The 12500-nt window shown below is 42.9% G+C and overlaps 1 pseudogene; it reads right to left on the reverse strand.

The window, feature by feature from the left end:
• Nucleotides 1-2449: 2449 nt before the first annotated feature.
• On the reverse strand, nucleotides 2450-12103 carry LOC134446504 (E3 ubiquitin-protein ligase TRIM16-like; annotated as a pseudogene).
• Nucleotides 12104-12500: the final 397 nt, after the last annotated feature.

Raw genomic sequence — 12500 nt, forward strand, 5'->3', positions numbered from 1 at the left:
TTATTTCAAATCCATTGTGGTGGTGTATAGGGTGGAAAAGGATAATAATTGTGTTGCTGTCCAAATATTTCTGGCCCTAACTGTAGCTACTTAGTAGGCCTACCCCTGCATAATGCAAAAATCATGAAATTAAGCTATAGGATGGAGATTCATTATTTGCTTGAAAATAAACTTTTAAGCAGGCTAGCAAGTTAGAATAACCCGATGAACAGAATACAAATCACTTAATAGTCTTGTGTCAAAAACCTTGGTGTGATGTTGACAGTAATCTCACTTTCAATGCTCACATCAAAAGCATAAATCATTTTAGGAATATACTGTAGTTAAGATTAAGGGATCTGTATCTTAACAAGATAATGGAGAAATTAATCCAGTGTTTATTACCAGTAGTTGACTCTAGCCTACTTATAGGTCTTCCCAAAAAAGGCACTCAGGCAGATGCAACTAATCCAAAATGCTGCGGTTAGAATTGCAGGTCTAACCTCTTCCTGCATCTCTCCTTTCCATCATACATCCTTCTCCCAACTCATTCCTACGCACTGGCCTGCCAGACACCTTTCCAAGATGTTTTCTCTGATTAACACTTTGAGAGTCAAATGCAACACTCTCAATTGAGTGGGCAGGTCTTCTGGTCTTGTCACAGTATAATTATGAGGTGCATAAGCCCCCCATTGGCTTCTGAAGTCTTCTGGTCATATACAGGAAGTATAATTCTGATGGCCATAAGCCAACCCACACTCTTCCTGCTCCTCACCCCATCACTGCTTGTGTTAATTATAATGATGTTTCATCTGATTAAAGTCAGTGGTTCCCAATAAAGTGTTTTCTCTTGTGTACCATAAACTTTTCCTGGTGTACTTTATTTCGTGTGTGTGTGTGTGTGTGTGTGTGTGTGTGTGTGTGTGTGTGTGTGTGTGTGTGTGTGTGTGTGTGTGTGTGTGTGTGTGTGTGTGTGTGTGTGTGTGTGTGTGTGTGTCCGATCACGAGCCAGGGTTTTAGATAAAACCACACAACTTGGATGGCTATCCATTGGCCGTGGGCATTGTCCACAATCGTGGCCAGAGTTTAGTTTAGGTTACAGGGTCGCAGGTTCGAGTCCTTCTCCTGCAGGGGCAAGCAAAGAATCTCCTCACAAGTGGAACATTTATGCAGAAGTTACTTTATTATGCACATGTACGTTAATCATTGAGACAAATTAAGTAAAACAACACACCAAGACCCCTACACCAAACAAAAATCACAAGTACGCTAATGCTACATAGATGTCCATTCTGATATTTATAATCCATAAATGTTCATTCCAACACGTGTACAAATGTATTGTGTGTGCTGTGAAGCACTGTGTACTATAATGATCATGACTAACAGACTTACTTTACATTCACTCTAAAATTCACAATTAAAAAATCTCTCCTGCATCAAATTTACTCTTCACAAGTGTTACGTTTTTGGAGTAATGACTTGGAGTAATAATTTCATTATGTAGGCCTTCATTAATCTTTGACACCAGTTACTAGACCAGGCACTAGACCCTGGCAGCACATCACCCCCATACTCAAGCAGCTTCATTATGTAGGCCTTCATTAGTATTTGACACCAAATGAAAAAGCAAAATGAGACACAATGAGCCTTACACCCATAGACCCCTACACCAAACAAAAATCACAAGTGCCCTAATGTTACATAAATGTTCAGTCCAATACACAGGCCAGTCACAACCAGGCAAGCAAACTAGGCAGTTCCCTAGGGCCCCCACTTGAAAGGGGGGCCCTGGTAATACTTGGTTATATACTTGTATTCAAATGACAGTGATGACAACTTTGTGAGTGAAGCAAAATCTAAATGAATTCAACGGCCAAAAAAGTGCAACCAAAAATGCAGCGATGCTGCTCAAAATCTATCTTGTAGGACTCCCTCCTCAACACTCTGAAGAGAAAAAGGGGGCCCTCATGTCTGTCTTTGCCGAGGGTCCCCAAATTCAGTGAAACGGCCCTGCTAATACATTTCTTGTATTGTGTACTGTTATCATGATGACCAACATACTGACTTTACATTTACTCTTCACAATTAAAATGACTTTCATGCTGTGTGTGTGTGTGTGTGTGTGTGTGTGTGTGTGTGTGTGTGTGTGTGTGTGTGTGTGTGTGTGTGTGTGTGTGTGTGTGTGTGTGTGTGTGTGTGTGTGTGTGTGTGTGTGTGTGTGTGTGTGTTGAATGACCCACAGGAGCAGCATTTACCTGTAGGAGCCTCACAACAGCTTCACTGATGACCCATCATCTAAATAAAGGCTAGGGTGTGATGAATAGTTTGTGTGGAGAGAGAGAGAGAGAGAGAGAGAGAGAGAGGAGTCTGAGTGCGACGAGAGAGAGAGAGAGAGAGAGAGAGAGAGAGAGAGAGAGAGAGAGAGAGAGAGAGAGAGAGAGTGTGGAATGCAGAGGCCCCACAGAAATTACAACAGCTTCATTGATGATGATTCCCTATATAAATAAAACCCAGGGTAGAGTGTGTGTGTGAATGTGGTGTGGACTCTGTGCAGGAGGGTCATTGTGTCTCCAGAGATGCTGTAGAAGGCCAGAGTTCCTGCCCTGTGATCCACATACACTCCTATTCTGGAGCTGGCCACTAGAGGGAGGTTTAGTCTGTTCAGCATTGTGTATGAAACAGGAGTAGGTGCTGCCGAGGTACAGGCTCCAGGACAGATCATTATATCCAAACCCACACGTATTACCCAATCCTTTCCTGCTGATACTTTTATATGACACTACTATATAAACCTCCCCACTCCACTCAACCTCCCAGTAGCAGCGTGCAGACACACCCTCTCTGCACAGTACCTGACAACACTCATCAAATCTGTCTGGATGATCAGGATATGGCTGAGGGGCCTCAGGTCTCCTCTCCACCCTCCTGTTCCCCTCAGACAGAAGGAGGTGTTTGTGTGCTGTGTTTGGATCCAGAGTGAAGTGACAGGAATCTGGAGGAGGAGAAGGCAGGACACAAACAGGGTTTTATTTCTGTGTGTGTGTGTGTGTGTGTGTGTGTGTGTGCGTGTGTGTGTGTGTGTGTGTGTGTGTGTGTGTGTGTGTGTGTGTGTGTGACTGGGAAGTGGAGTGGCAGCTACAGTATGGGTGTGTAGTGCACAGTTCTGCCACTAGAGGGAGTTTAGTATCTTTATTATTGTGATGGGAAGAGGAGCTGGAGCTGTAGAGACGCAGAGTCCAGGAGTGATACACTGTGTGTGTGTGTGTGTGTGTGTGTGTGTGTGTGTGTGTGTGTGTGTGTGTGTGTGTGTGTGTGTGTGTGTGTGTGTGTGTGTGTGTGTGTGTGTGTGTGTGTGTGTGTGTGTGTGTGTGTGTGTGTGTGTGTGTGAGTGAGTGTGCGTCAGTGCGTGCGTGCGTGTGTCCAACTCACACTGTAAGAAGTCCTCTCTGGTCACTGGTTCACCAATAAGATCCTGGCCATCGGACACTGAAATAGAAAACGTCACATTGGCCTAAACATGAACACAATATGCACACACACACACACACAATCCCCATCTCCATAGTTAGGGCAGCATCTCCTGTGAAACAGACAGGTAAAGACATCAGGGCAGCATCTCCTGTGAAACAGACAGCTAAAGATGGAGGTGCACTGTATGTCCCTTTGTGGAGTGTGGATTGATTACTGCACTCGTTAGCTAATTACAGTCAGGGCTGCTGACAGCTTTTGCTGGGCCCAGGACAAAGTAATCTGAAAGGGCCGCTGCCCAACACATACAATGTAATGGGGACCCAATTCTGGGCCCTATATCTCCCATGGCTGGCGCTGATGCTGTTTGCTAGAATATTTTCTTCTCAGACAAATTACCCACAGCATGAAAGCTTATTTTACATTCCCAGTCAGAGATCTTCAATTAACAATCCGTTTCCAGACACATTGGCTTTGTTTACGTAAAACATTTATTTCAGAATAAACCTGAACTGAATTCTAAAAAATGCTCAATTCCGCTTTGAAAACATCAACTAAACACTTCACAATGTGAAAGTAGCTCTTTGAGTGCCATGGACTTGAACACAAGTCTTTTCAGAATGTATGGCACAGTGTCAAAGACTTGATATCAAGTAATTTTTTTATGGGGGGTGAGGCCTAACACGTTGATCTGGTATGTTTGTTGTTCACATAGACAAAAAATTCAATTTTTTATGGCTCTTGAAAAATCACTCAAATGTTGAAAAAAGCCTGGCAACCCCCCGGTCTGAATTTGAAAATGGCTGGCACTCAATCTTGATGAAAATGCAAGTTAAACTCGACGAAACTAATTACTTCAGAATAATTAATGAAGTAACATCATGTAAACGTGGCCATATTTCTTTGTTCTCAGCATGGAGAAGGCCAGAGTATTTATTTGACTTACATAACATTATGAAAATCTCTACTTTCTGTCTTCCTCAAAGGTTTCTATCTGACCAACTGACCAACTATTGGAATAACGCACTACATGTGCAAATGGTAATGAAAGCTCTGTGTGTGCGTGTGCGTGTGCGTGTGTGTGTGTGTGTGTGTGTGTGTGTGTGTGTGTGTGTGTGTGTGTGTGTGTGTGTGTGTGTCTGTGTGTCTGTGTGTCTGTGTGTGTCTGTGTGTGTCTGTGTGTGTGTTTGTGTTTGTTTGTGTTTGAAATGTTCATGTTTGAATGAAAGGCTGTGGAGGCTGTTAGAGGTCCTCAGTAGTGTCTTACTGTTTGGATGTAGGCTCTTCTTACTGCTTGTTCTCCTGACTGGCAGTTCAGGATCAGTATCTGCAGACCAACACAGAGACACACATTCACCCACATGCATCTCACATCCAATACGCATGAACGGCCATCCGGGTACTCTGCTCGTACATGTGCATTACGCCCCTTTATGGCAGCAATCAAACCGAATGTCTCATTAACTTACAGTACATGCTACATCGGCTAGCATAAATGAACATAGTCCATGCTTCAGCCACGGCTGTTTGGCTATATTATTTGAACAGCCGGCAAAACAACACGTTTTTGGCATGTTGAGCGTGAACAATGCTAGTCTACAGGTCCTTGTCTTTCGTTGATTCTTTCCCACCAATTCACTTGCATTGGCTTTCCCCCAAATGTGATGTCGCGCCGTTCATGAGTATGGATTGGGAGGGCTGGGCATCGATGGGTACACATAATGACACTTAACTGTATGCAGTTTGGTTTAATGAGGTAGATCATATTCATCCAGTTCACATCCATGTCTTTTTTTCACTAATATGTGGGTATCTGCCCACACGTGTTGTTGTCTAAATGTCAAGTGTTGTTGCCTAAATGTGTGTGTGTGTGTGTGTGTGTGTGTGTGTGTGTGTGTGTGTGTGAGTGTGAGTGTGAGTGTGAGTGTGAGTGTGAGTGTGAGTGTGAGTGTGAGTGTGAGTGTGAGTGTGAGAGTGAGTGAGTGAGTGAGAGAGAGAGAGAGAGAGAGAGAGACAGACAGAGAGAGACAGAGAGAGAAAGAGAGAAAGAGAGAGAGAGAGAGACTCACATTCTCTGTCCAGGGTGATTTGTTCCTTAGTTGCTGTTTTGAGATACACGTAAAGAAGAATATAGAACATTGTTTTGAGTGATGTGAAAAACACAGCTGTTGACATCAAACTTGTTAAATGTGATTTTTAAATTGCATTTGTTAGGTTTGTCAAACCTGCTGCAGATATCTTGACTATTTCCTGCTTGAAGATGGAATCTAATTTCTCCTGAATCTTCAGTGTAGACACAGATTCCTTCAGGAGCTTAAAGAAGCGGCTTTGGCTGAAGGTCCTTCTGGTCATATCACTGCATGGATCACCATCGATGGACCCCATGTTCTGCACAGAGGCCATTGGTAAAAAACTTGGAAATTGGGTAAGGGATAATATATTGTCCACAGGTTTTGTTAGTATCCAAACTTAGCCCTCAGCATCACATTTTAAAGCCACTTCAGCCATTTTACACTGGATGACTCCTTTAAAGTCAATGGAAGCTCTCACTCTAGCTCTGTACGTATAATACCTTGAGGAAGTAAATGGGATCCTGAGTCAGTGAAAGCTGCTTCATCTCAGCATCTGTCCTCTTCAGCTCAGCAATCTCCTGCTGCAGTCGCTTCAGGAGTCCCTCCGCCCGACTCTCCTCAGCCTTCTCCTGAGCTCTGATCAGCTTTGTCACCTCAGAGCACCTTCTCTCAATGGAACGGATCATCTCAGTAAACATCCTCTCACTCTCCTTCACTGCTGTCTGTGCACCAGACTGATAGGACACAGACACAGACACACACACACACACACACACACACACACACACACACACACACACACACACACACACACACACACACACACACACACACACACACACACACACAGTGGCTACATTGACAATGCAGTTTTAAAATGACACTAACTGTGCATGTTTGTGAAGTTTGTTTGCCAATTAAGCAATATGACCCAAGTGGGAGGGATGATGTGCACTGACATCCTCCCGGGTGTGGTTCGGCCATAGGCACGAAGCCGAAGGCTGAGTTCAATTGCCAACAAAATACCAGAATACATTTTCGAATAAATGTTTATTAGTTACATTTGGCTACTTTAATAAGTCTTTGGCCGACATTGATTTTCACATTTTTGTGCAGGCACGGAGTGGCCATCGGGAGATCGGGGACTTATAACCAGCCCTGAAATCTCCTGTATGTTTTGACAAGCGCTGGTTTCCTTCTTTCCGCAGTGCTATATCTGAATAATCTTGACTAGCCGGTATTTATACGGTGTACCAGCCGGCAATACCTCACTGACGGTGTCAAACTGTAAATTGGCCACACCCCTTCTCTACTGATAGTTTCCATACACCGTAGATCGCGGAAGTTTACTAGATCTTAGTGACACAGTTTCGTTTTAAGTATTTGAAGAACCTGTGCTATTTAGATTGGTTACCAAAGGATGGAAATATGAATAAGTTATGATCTATTTTCCGATTTCCACATGACTGTTACAGTTTACAGTCTGCCAGCCCAGATTCACTTGCTCTGTGGTTATTGACTTGGGTTACGATCTGTGGTTATTGACTTGGGTTACGAACAGACTCCACCAAGTGGTAAGGAAGAGAACTGCAGCTAACAGACGCCGTTTTGTTTTGATGGCATTGATTTGTTAGAACTACTGGTCCGGTATATCTCCTTATACTCGAAATAATATTATTATCATTCGTATATTTATATGTGGCACATTTAGGATGTAGCCTATGTAATGTCTGAAGAAATGGAACAAAATAATTACCACACAAGATTCTGATGTGACCAGTGCTGGGTGTGTAGACTAAACTGTGGATTAAAGTGGAGTGATTGCAAGAAACAAAGACATTTGCTGCAACAAAGACAGTGTTTAAAGGTAGGCCTACACCGTTTAATACATTTTGTTGACTTATGGTTGTGCTAGGTATGTTAGGTTTGGCTTATTTGCTGTATGGTGGATTTAATGCACAATGTAGACTGACTTTTTGTAAGCTATAGCCTACTCTTCTAAAAATCCCCACACTCAAAACGTTGTGCCCGTGCTCATCCTGTCTTCCTTAAACTATAATTAAATAGGCCTACAAACTGTCAAAATGACAGTGGAGTACACATTTGCATGGAACAGTAGCATGATGTATCCTAACCTGCAACTAGTTCTATTGCTTTGGACTGTGATGATGGCTGCAGTGGTGTAGTCTACTTTTTGAAGTGGGTATACTGTATATTTGAGCATTTTTGATGTGGGTATACCGTATATATTTGTGCTGTTCTAAATAATGGATCAATCAATTTTGAGTGGGTATACTGTAATCTCTGAAATTTTGAAATGGCTGCGTATTGGCCTACCTGCGTTTTACGTAGGGCCTAGACTACACCACTGGCTGTGCATTTCATCAAGGTGTAGGCTACAATCATCCACTTCAGGTTGATATTTTGACAACACTAATGTCCACATGTAGTACGACTTCAGATTTCGTGGGTTTTGTGTTTTTGGTTAGGAAACCATGTTGTTCGCTCTGGGTTTTTTTTTTTTGTAAAGGGCCGCCAAGGGGAAAATTCTCCCGGTAGGAAAAGTCCCCCCACTCCGCCCCTGTTTTTGTGGACCGCACACTTGCTGATACTCATGAACGGCGTGACGTTTTCCATGTGCGTTACGCCCATTTGTCGGGGAAAGCAACCCATGCAAGTCAATTGGTGATATTGAGGTTTAATAAACGAAGGATACGAATCTGTAGACTAGCGTCGATCACGCACAACATGCCGAAAACGTGTTGTGTTGCCGGCTGTTCAAATAATATAGCCAAACAGCCGTGGCTGAAGCATGGAATGTGTTCATTTAGGTTAGCCGATGTAGCATGTAAGTCAATGAGACATTCGGTTTGTTTTCACCCATAAAGGGGCGTAACGCAAATTTAAGAGCAAAGTACCCGGATGGCCGTTCATGAGTATAGCTGCGTGAAGACACTCCTCCCTTATCTTTCCCTCTCCAGTCCCGCATGAGATCCAAGCGATTTTCTCACACACACAACCCACAAATCAATCCCTTGTAGGCCTATGATACCCTGATGTCTGCTTTAGGCTACTGCTGTAGGCTACAACTTTGCTGCCAAAACACTTTCTCAGGCAAACGTTTGATGTGGGTGCGGACCCGAGAAAGGGGTTCGCGTTTTCCCTCCCAATAAACTAAAAGGCAATTCATCCCAGTTCCAAGCGGCCATTATTTTAAATTGCATGGCACTCGGTATCTTGCTAAGATACTCACTTTGTAGCCTACTATTCATTGATTTGCACATGGTGAAGAGCAAGCTTGTTGCTGATATATTTTTAAGGGCATCTCTTCCTCGTCCTTCCCTTTCCCGTAGTGCAAATGAGATCCGATTACAGCGGTTCTCATACACTGCATGAAATTGACATAGCCTTGCTGTCTCAATGTCAAAAAGTGTCCGTTGTTCCGCATATCTCCCGTTTGAAACAAGTTCAAAATGCGCTGCCCTGGTTACATTATATCCACGGCGGAGAGATTATTAGGTGTGATGAGTCTCTGGGGATGATGTACACCTAGACATCATCCCCCTTACCGACGTGTAGAATGCCAGTAGAACGTGTCTCATCCAATCAGATATCGCAAAATAAATTGACCGGATCTAGCTATTGTATAAACAGTATTAGAGCCCTGCTTGTGTCACAGCTCATCATAGCTACAATCTCACTGCATGACTAGAAACCTGCTGCAGATTGTCCTCTCCTCTTGTCAGTTCTCACCTTGAGAGTCTTCACAGCCTTCCTCAGCTCCTGCAGCTCCTTCTCCTTCAACTGGATTATCTGATGGCATCTCCTCTGGCTCTGCCCCAACCCCTCCTGAAAACATCAGGAATCAAAACAGCAACATGCACAATGAGAAACCCATCGCTTGGCACATCCATCTGTGCATACAACTGTAGTAATCACACCATGTTTGATGCCAGCCATGGCCTAGTGTTTAGAGAGTTGTTCTTTCAATCTAGGGGTTGCCGGTTCGAATCCCCCTGACCTCTCCCTACATCTCCATCCAGGGCTGAAGTGCCCTTGAGGAAAGCACCTAACCCCACATTGCTCCAGGGACTGTAACTAATACCCTGAAAATGAATAGTTGTATGTTGCTTTGAACAATTGAAAGCGTCAGCTAAGCGCAATGTAATGTAATGTTATGAAGTAATCGGCTGATATCCTTTTTTTTTTTTTTAACATAATTTGAATGCATTGTATGGCTTCTTTGTAATCAAAGTCCTGGATATGTACATGTTATACAGGGCCAGATAAAGGGTGACTGCTTAAATTATTCACACAAAGCTCCTGCTGTTAAAATTGCTCTGAAAAGGACATGGGTGAACCACCAATAGACATTGCACATGAACCAAGCTGCCTCTGAACCTATAAATGGCACAGTATACTGTACAGTAGGTCAGAGGTTACACTGAAGTTGGCCTGTTAATGTTTTACATAATGAGATAATTGGGTCATTTCACGTGAAATCAGACACTTTGGGACCCGACAGACACAGATTTCAATCATTCTTGCTGTGCCTGTTTAGTAGCAAGGTAGCACCCCAGAACTGCATTTGTGTGAATTCGACACCAATATTACGGGAGAAACAGATTTACAGGTTTACATATGAGGGTAGGACACTATACATTCAGCCTTGATTATATCAGTCAGTGTAAGTCACAAAAAGATGTGTTATTTGAAGGCTCTTTTCTGGCTCTACAAATTACACAAACAGCATGGAATACAATAACCTCCAGAAAATGAATTATGATACATTGAAAAAATTAAAATTGAATATCAAAGAAACTTGTATTTTAAAATGGCCGGTTTATTGTCTAAACATAACCTGTAAGGTCATAAACAATACCTGAAAATGGGGTGTTTAGTTCTTTATTCATTGCAGAGATAATGGGACATAAAGGTTGAAATGAGTTCTAATAAATTAGTAATAGAGTAGTGTCAAGGACTGGACTGGACTGGCCATCTGGCATAACGGGCATTATCCCGGTGGACCATGCACCCTCGTCGGTCCCTAATCTAGGTACTCAAAAACTGCACAGCTTCTGCCCATTGTCAATGGACACAGTGGAAGCTAGACCATTTTCAGTATTCAGAAAAGGCAGGGTTGAAAGAAAAAGCTCAGTAAAGGATTTGTTTAAATGTTTAACCATCAAATGGTATGTTGTAGCTGTATATGATGTCAACTAGTGGCTAGCATGTGTTGTGGAATGTATGCCGAGCAATGGAGAGGTGAAACTGAACTTCCTGCATCCTCATGGACCATCTCCATCCTTCACATATTCCGATAGACATGCTGTCATGTGATATTACTATGGTATTACCATATTATTACTAGGTGATCTGTATGATGCCATATTTTTGAGTCCCATTATCTCTGAAATGAATAAAGAACCAAACACCAGCATTTCAGGTGTTGTTCATGACATTGCAGGCTACGTTTAGACAAGGAACTGGCCATTTTAAAAAATAAGTTTTTTTATATTCAATTTTTAATTTTTCAATTTATCATAATTCATATTCTGAGGGTTGTTGTATTCCATGCTGTTTGTGTAATTTGTAGAGCCAGAAAAGAGCTTTCAAATAACACCACAGACATCTTTTTGTGACTTACACTGACTGATATAATCAAGGCTGAATGTATAGTGTCCTACCCCCGTATGTAAACCTTTCCTAGTCTGTTTCTCCCTTAAAATTGGTGTCAGATTCACACAAATGCATTTCTGGCGTGCTACCTTGCTCCTAAACAGGCGCGTACAAGTATGATGTGTCGGTCAGGTCCCAAAGTGTCTGATTTCACGTGAAATGACCCAATTGAACCTTTATCTAAGAAACACTATCTACCTCAATAAAGGAACAGCCCCTCCATATTCAATTTCAATTCATATTCATTTAGTGAAGCTGTGCATAGAAAAATTTAATCTATCCATAAAATATGAAAATGACAGTAAAGCCACAACTTACCTTTTATGACTCCACTCTGCCGTAGCTGTGATTGTGTCATGGCCTTTATGATCGTCCATCGTACACAGATAGCAGATGCAACTCTGGTCAGTGCGGCAGAATATCTCAAAAACCTTCTTATGACGGGGACAGATCCTCTCCTGTAGCTGGCCCGTGGCATCAAACATGGTGTGATTTCTACCTGTAAGTGCATTGTGAGCTTTCAGGTGAGTGTCACAGTACGACATCAGACACTCCAAACAGGACTTGACAGCTTTGAGTTTTCGACTGGTGCATACGTCGCATGCCACATCTCCAGGTCCAGCATAACAGCGAGCAGGAGCAGCAGCTTGGATGCTGGTCTTCCTGAACATTTCCACCATTTCAGACATCAGACGGTTTTTATGGAGGACAGGCCTGGAGTTGAAGGTGTCTTTGCACAGGGGGCAGCTGTATTCTCCTTTACTATCCTCCTGATCCCAGCAGCTCTTAATGCACCTCATACAGAAATTATGTCCACAGAGAATAGTCACTGGATCCCTCAACAGCTCCAGGCAGACTGGACAAGTGAAGGAATCCTCCTCCAGAGGAGACACTGACGCCATATTGTAAATCTTCCTAACAGCAACTTCACACACTGAGAAGCAGCAGCAGAGTGACAGCTGACTTCCTCAGAACACTGAGGAGGAGCCCAGGGAGGGAGGGGTTGTGGATTGGCCAATCAGGACATTTTTTTTAAGCGTAAAGGTAGGAGGAGGTAGGTTGGATGTGGGTGTGGTCAGGTTTCTATTTCTGCTTGTTGGAGGACGATGACACAGTACATGTAAAACTGGTTAGACGAGTCATTTCAGGCATGCGGAAAGACACAGAAATAAATTCAAATTCCATTCAAATTCTACACTGGAGTAGTCGTCTTGTCATGTGACTATGATGTGCATAAACCAACCATTGAATATAACACAGAAAGATTCAACTTCATCACTCTCCATTGAGTGCACCGCA

The sequence above is a fragment of the Engraulis encrasicolus genome, chromosome 3 (assembly GCF_034702125.1).
Source record: "Engraulis encrasicolus isolate BLACKSEA-1 chromosome 3, IST_EnEncr_1.0, whole genome shotgun sequence".
Taxonomy (NCBI): Eukaryota; Metazoa; Chordata; class Actinopteri; order Clupeiformes; family Engraulidae; genus Engraulis; species Engraulis encrasicolus.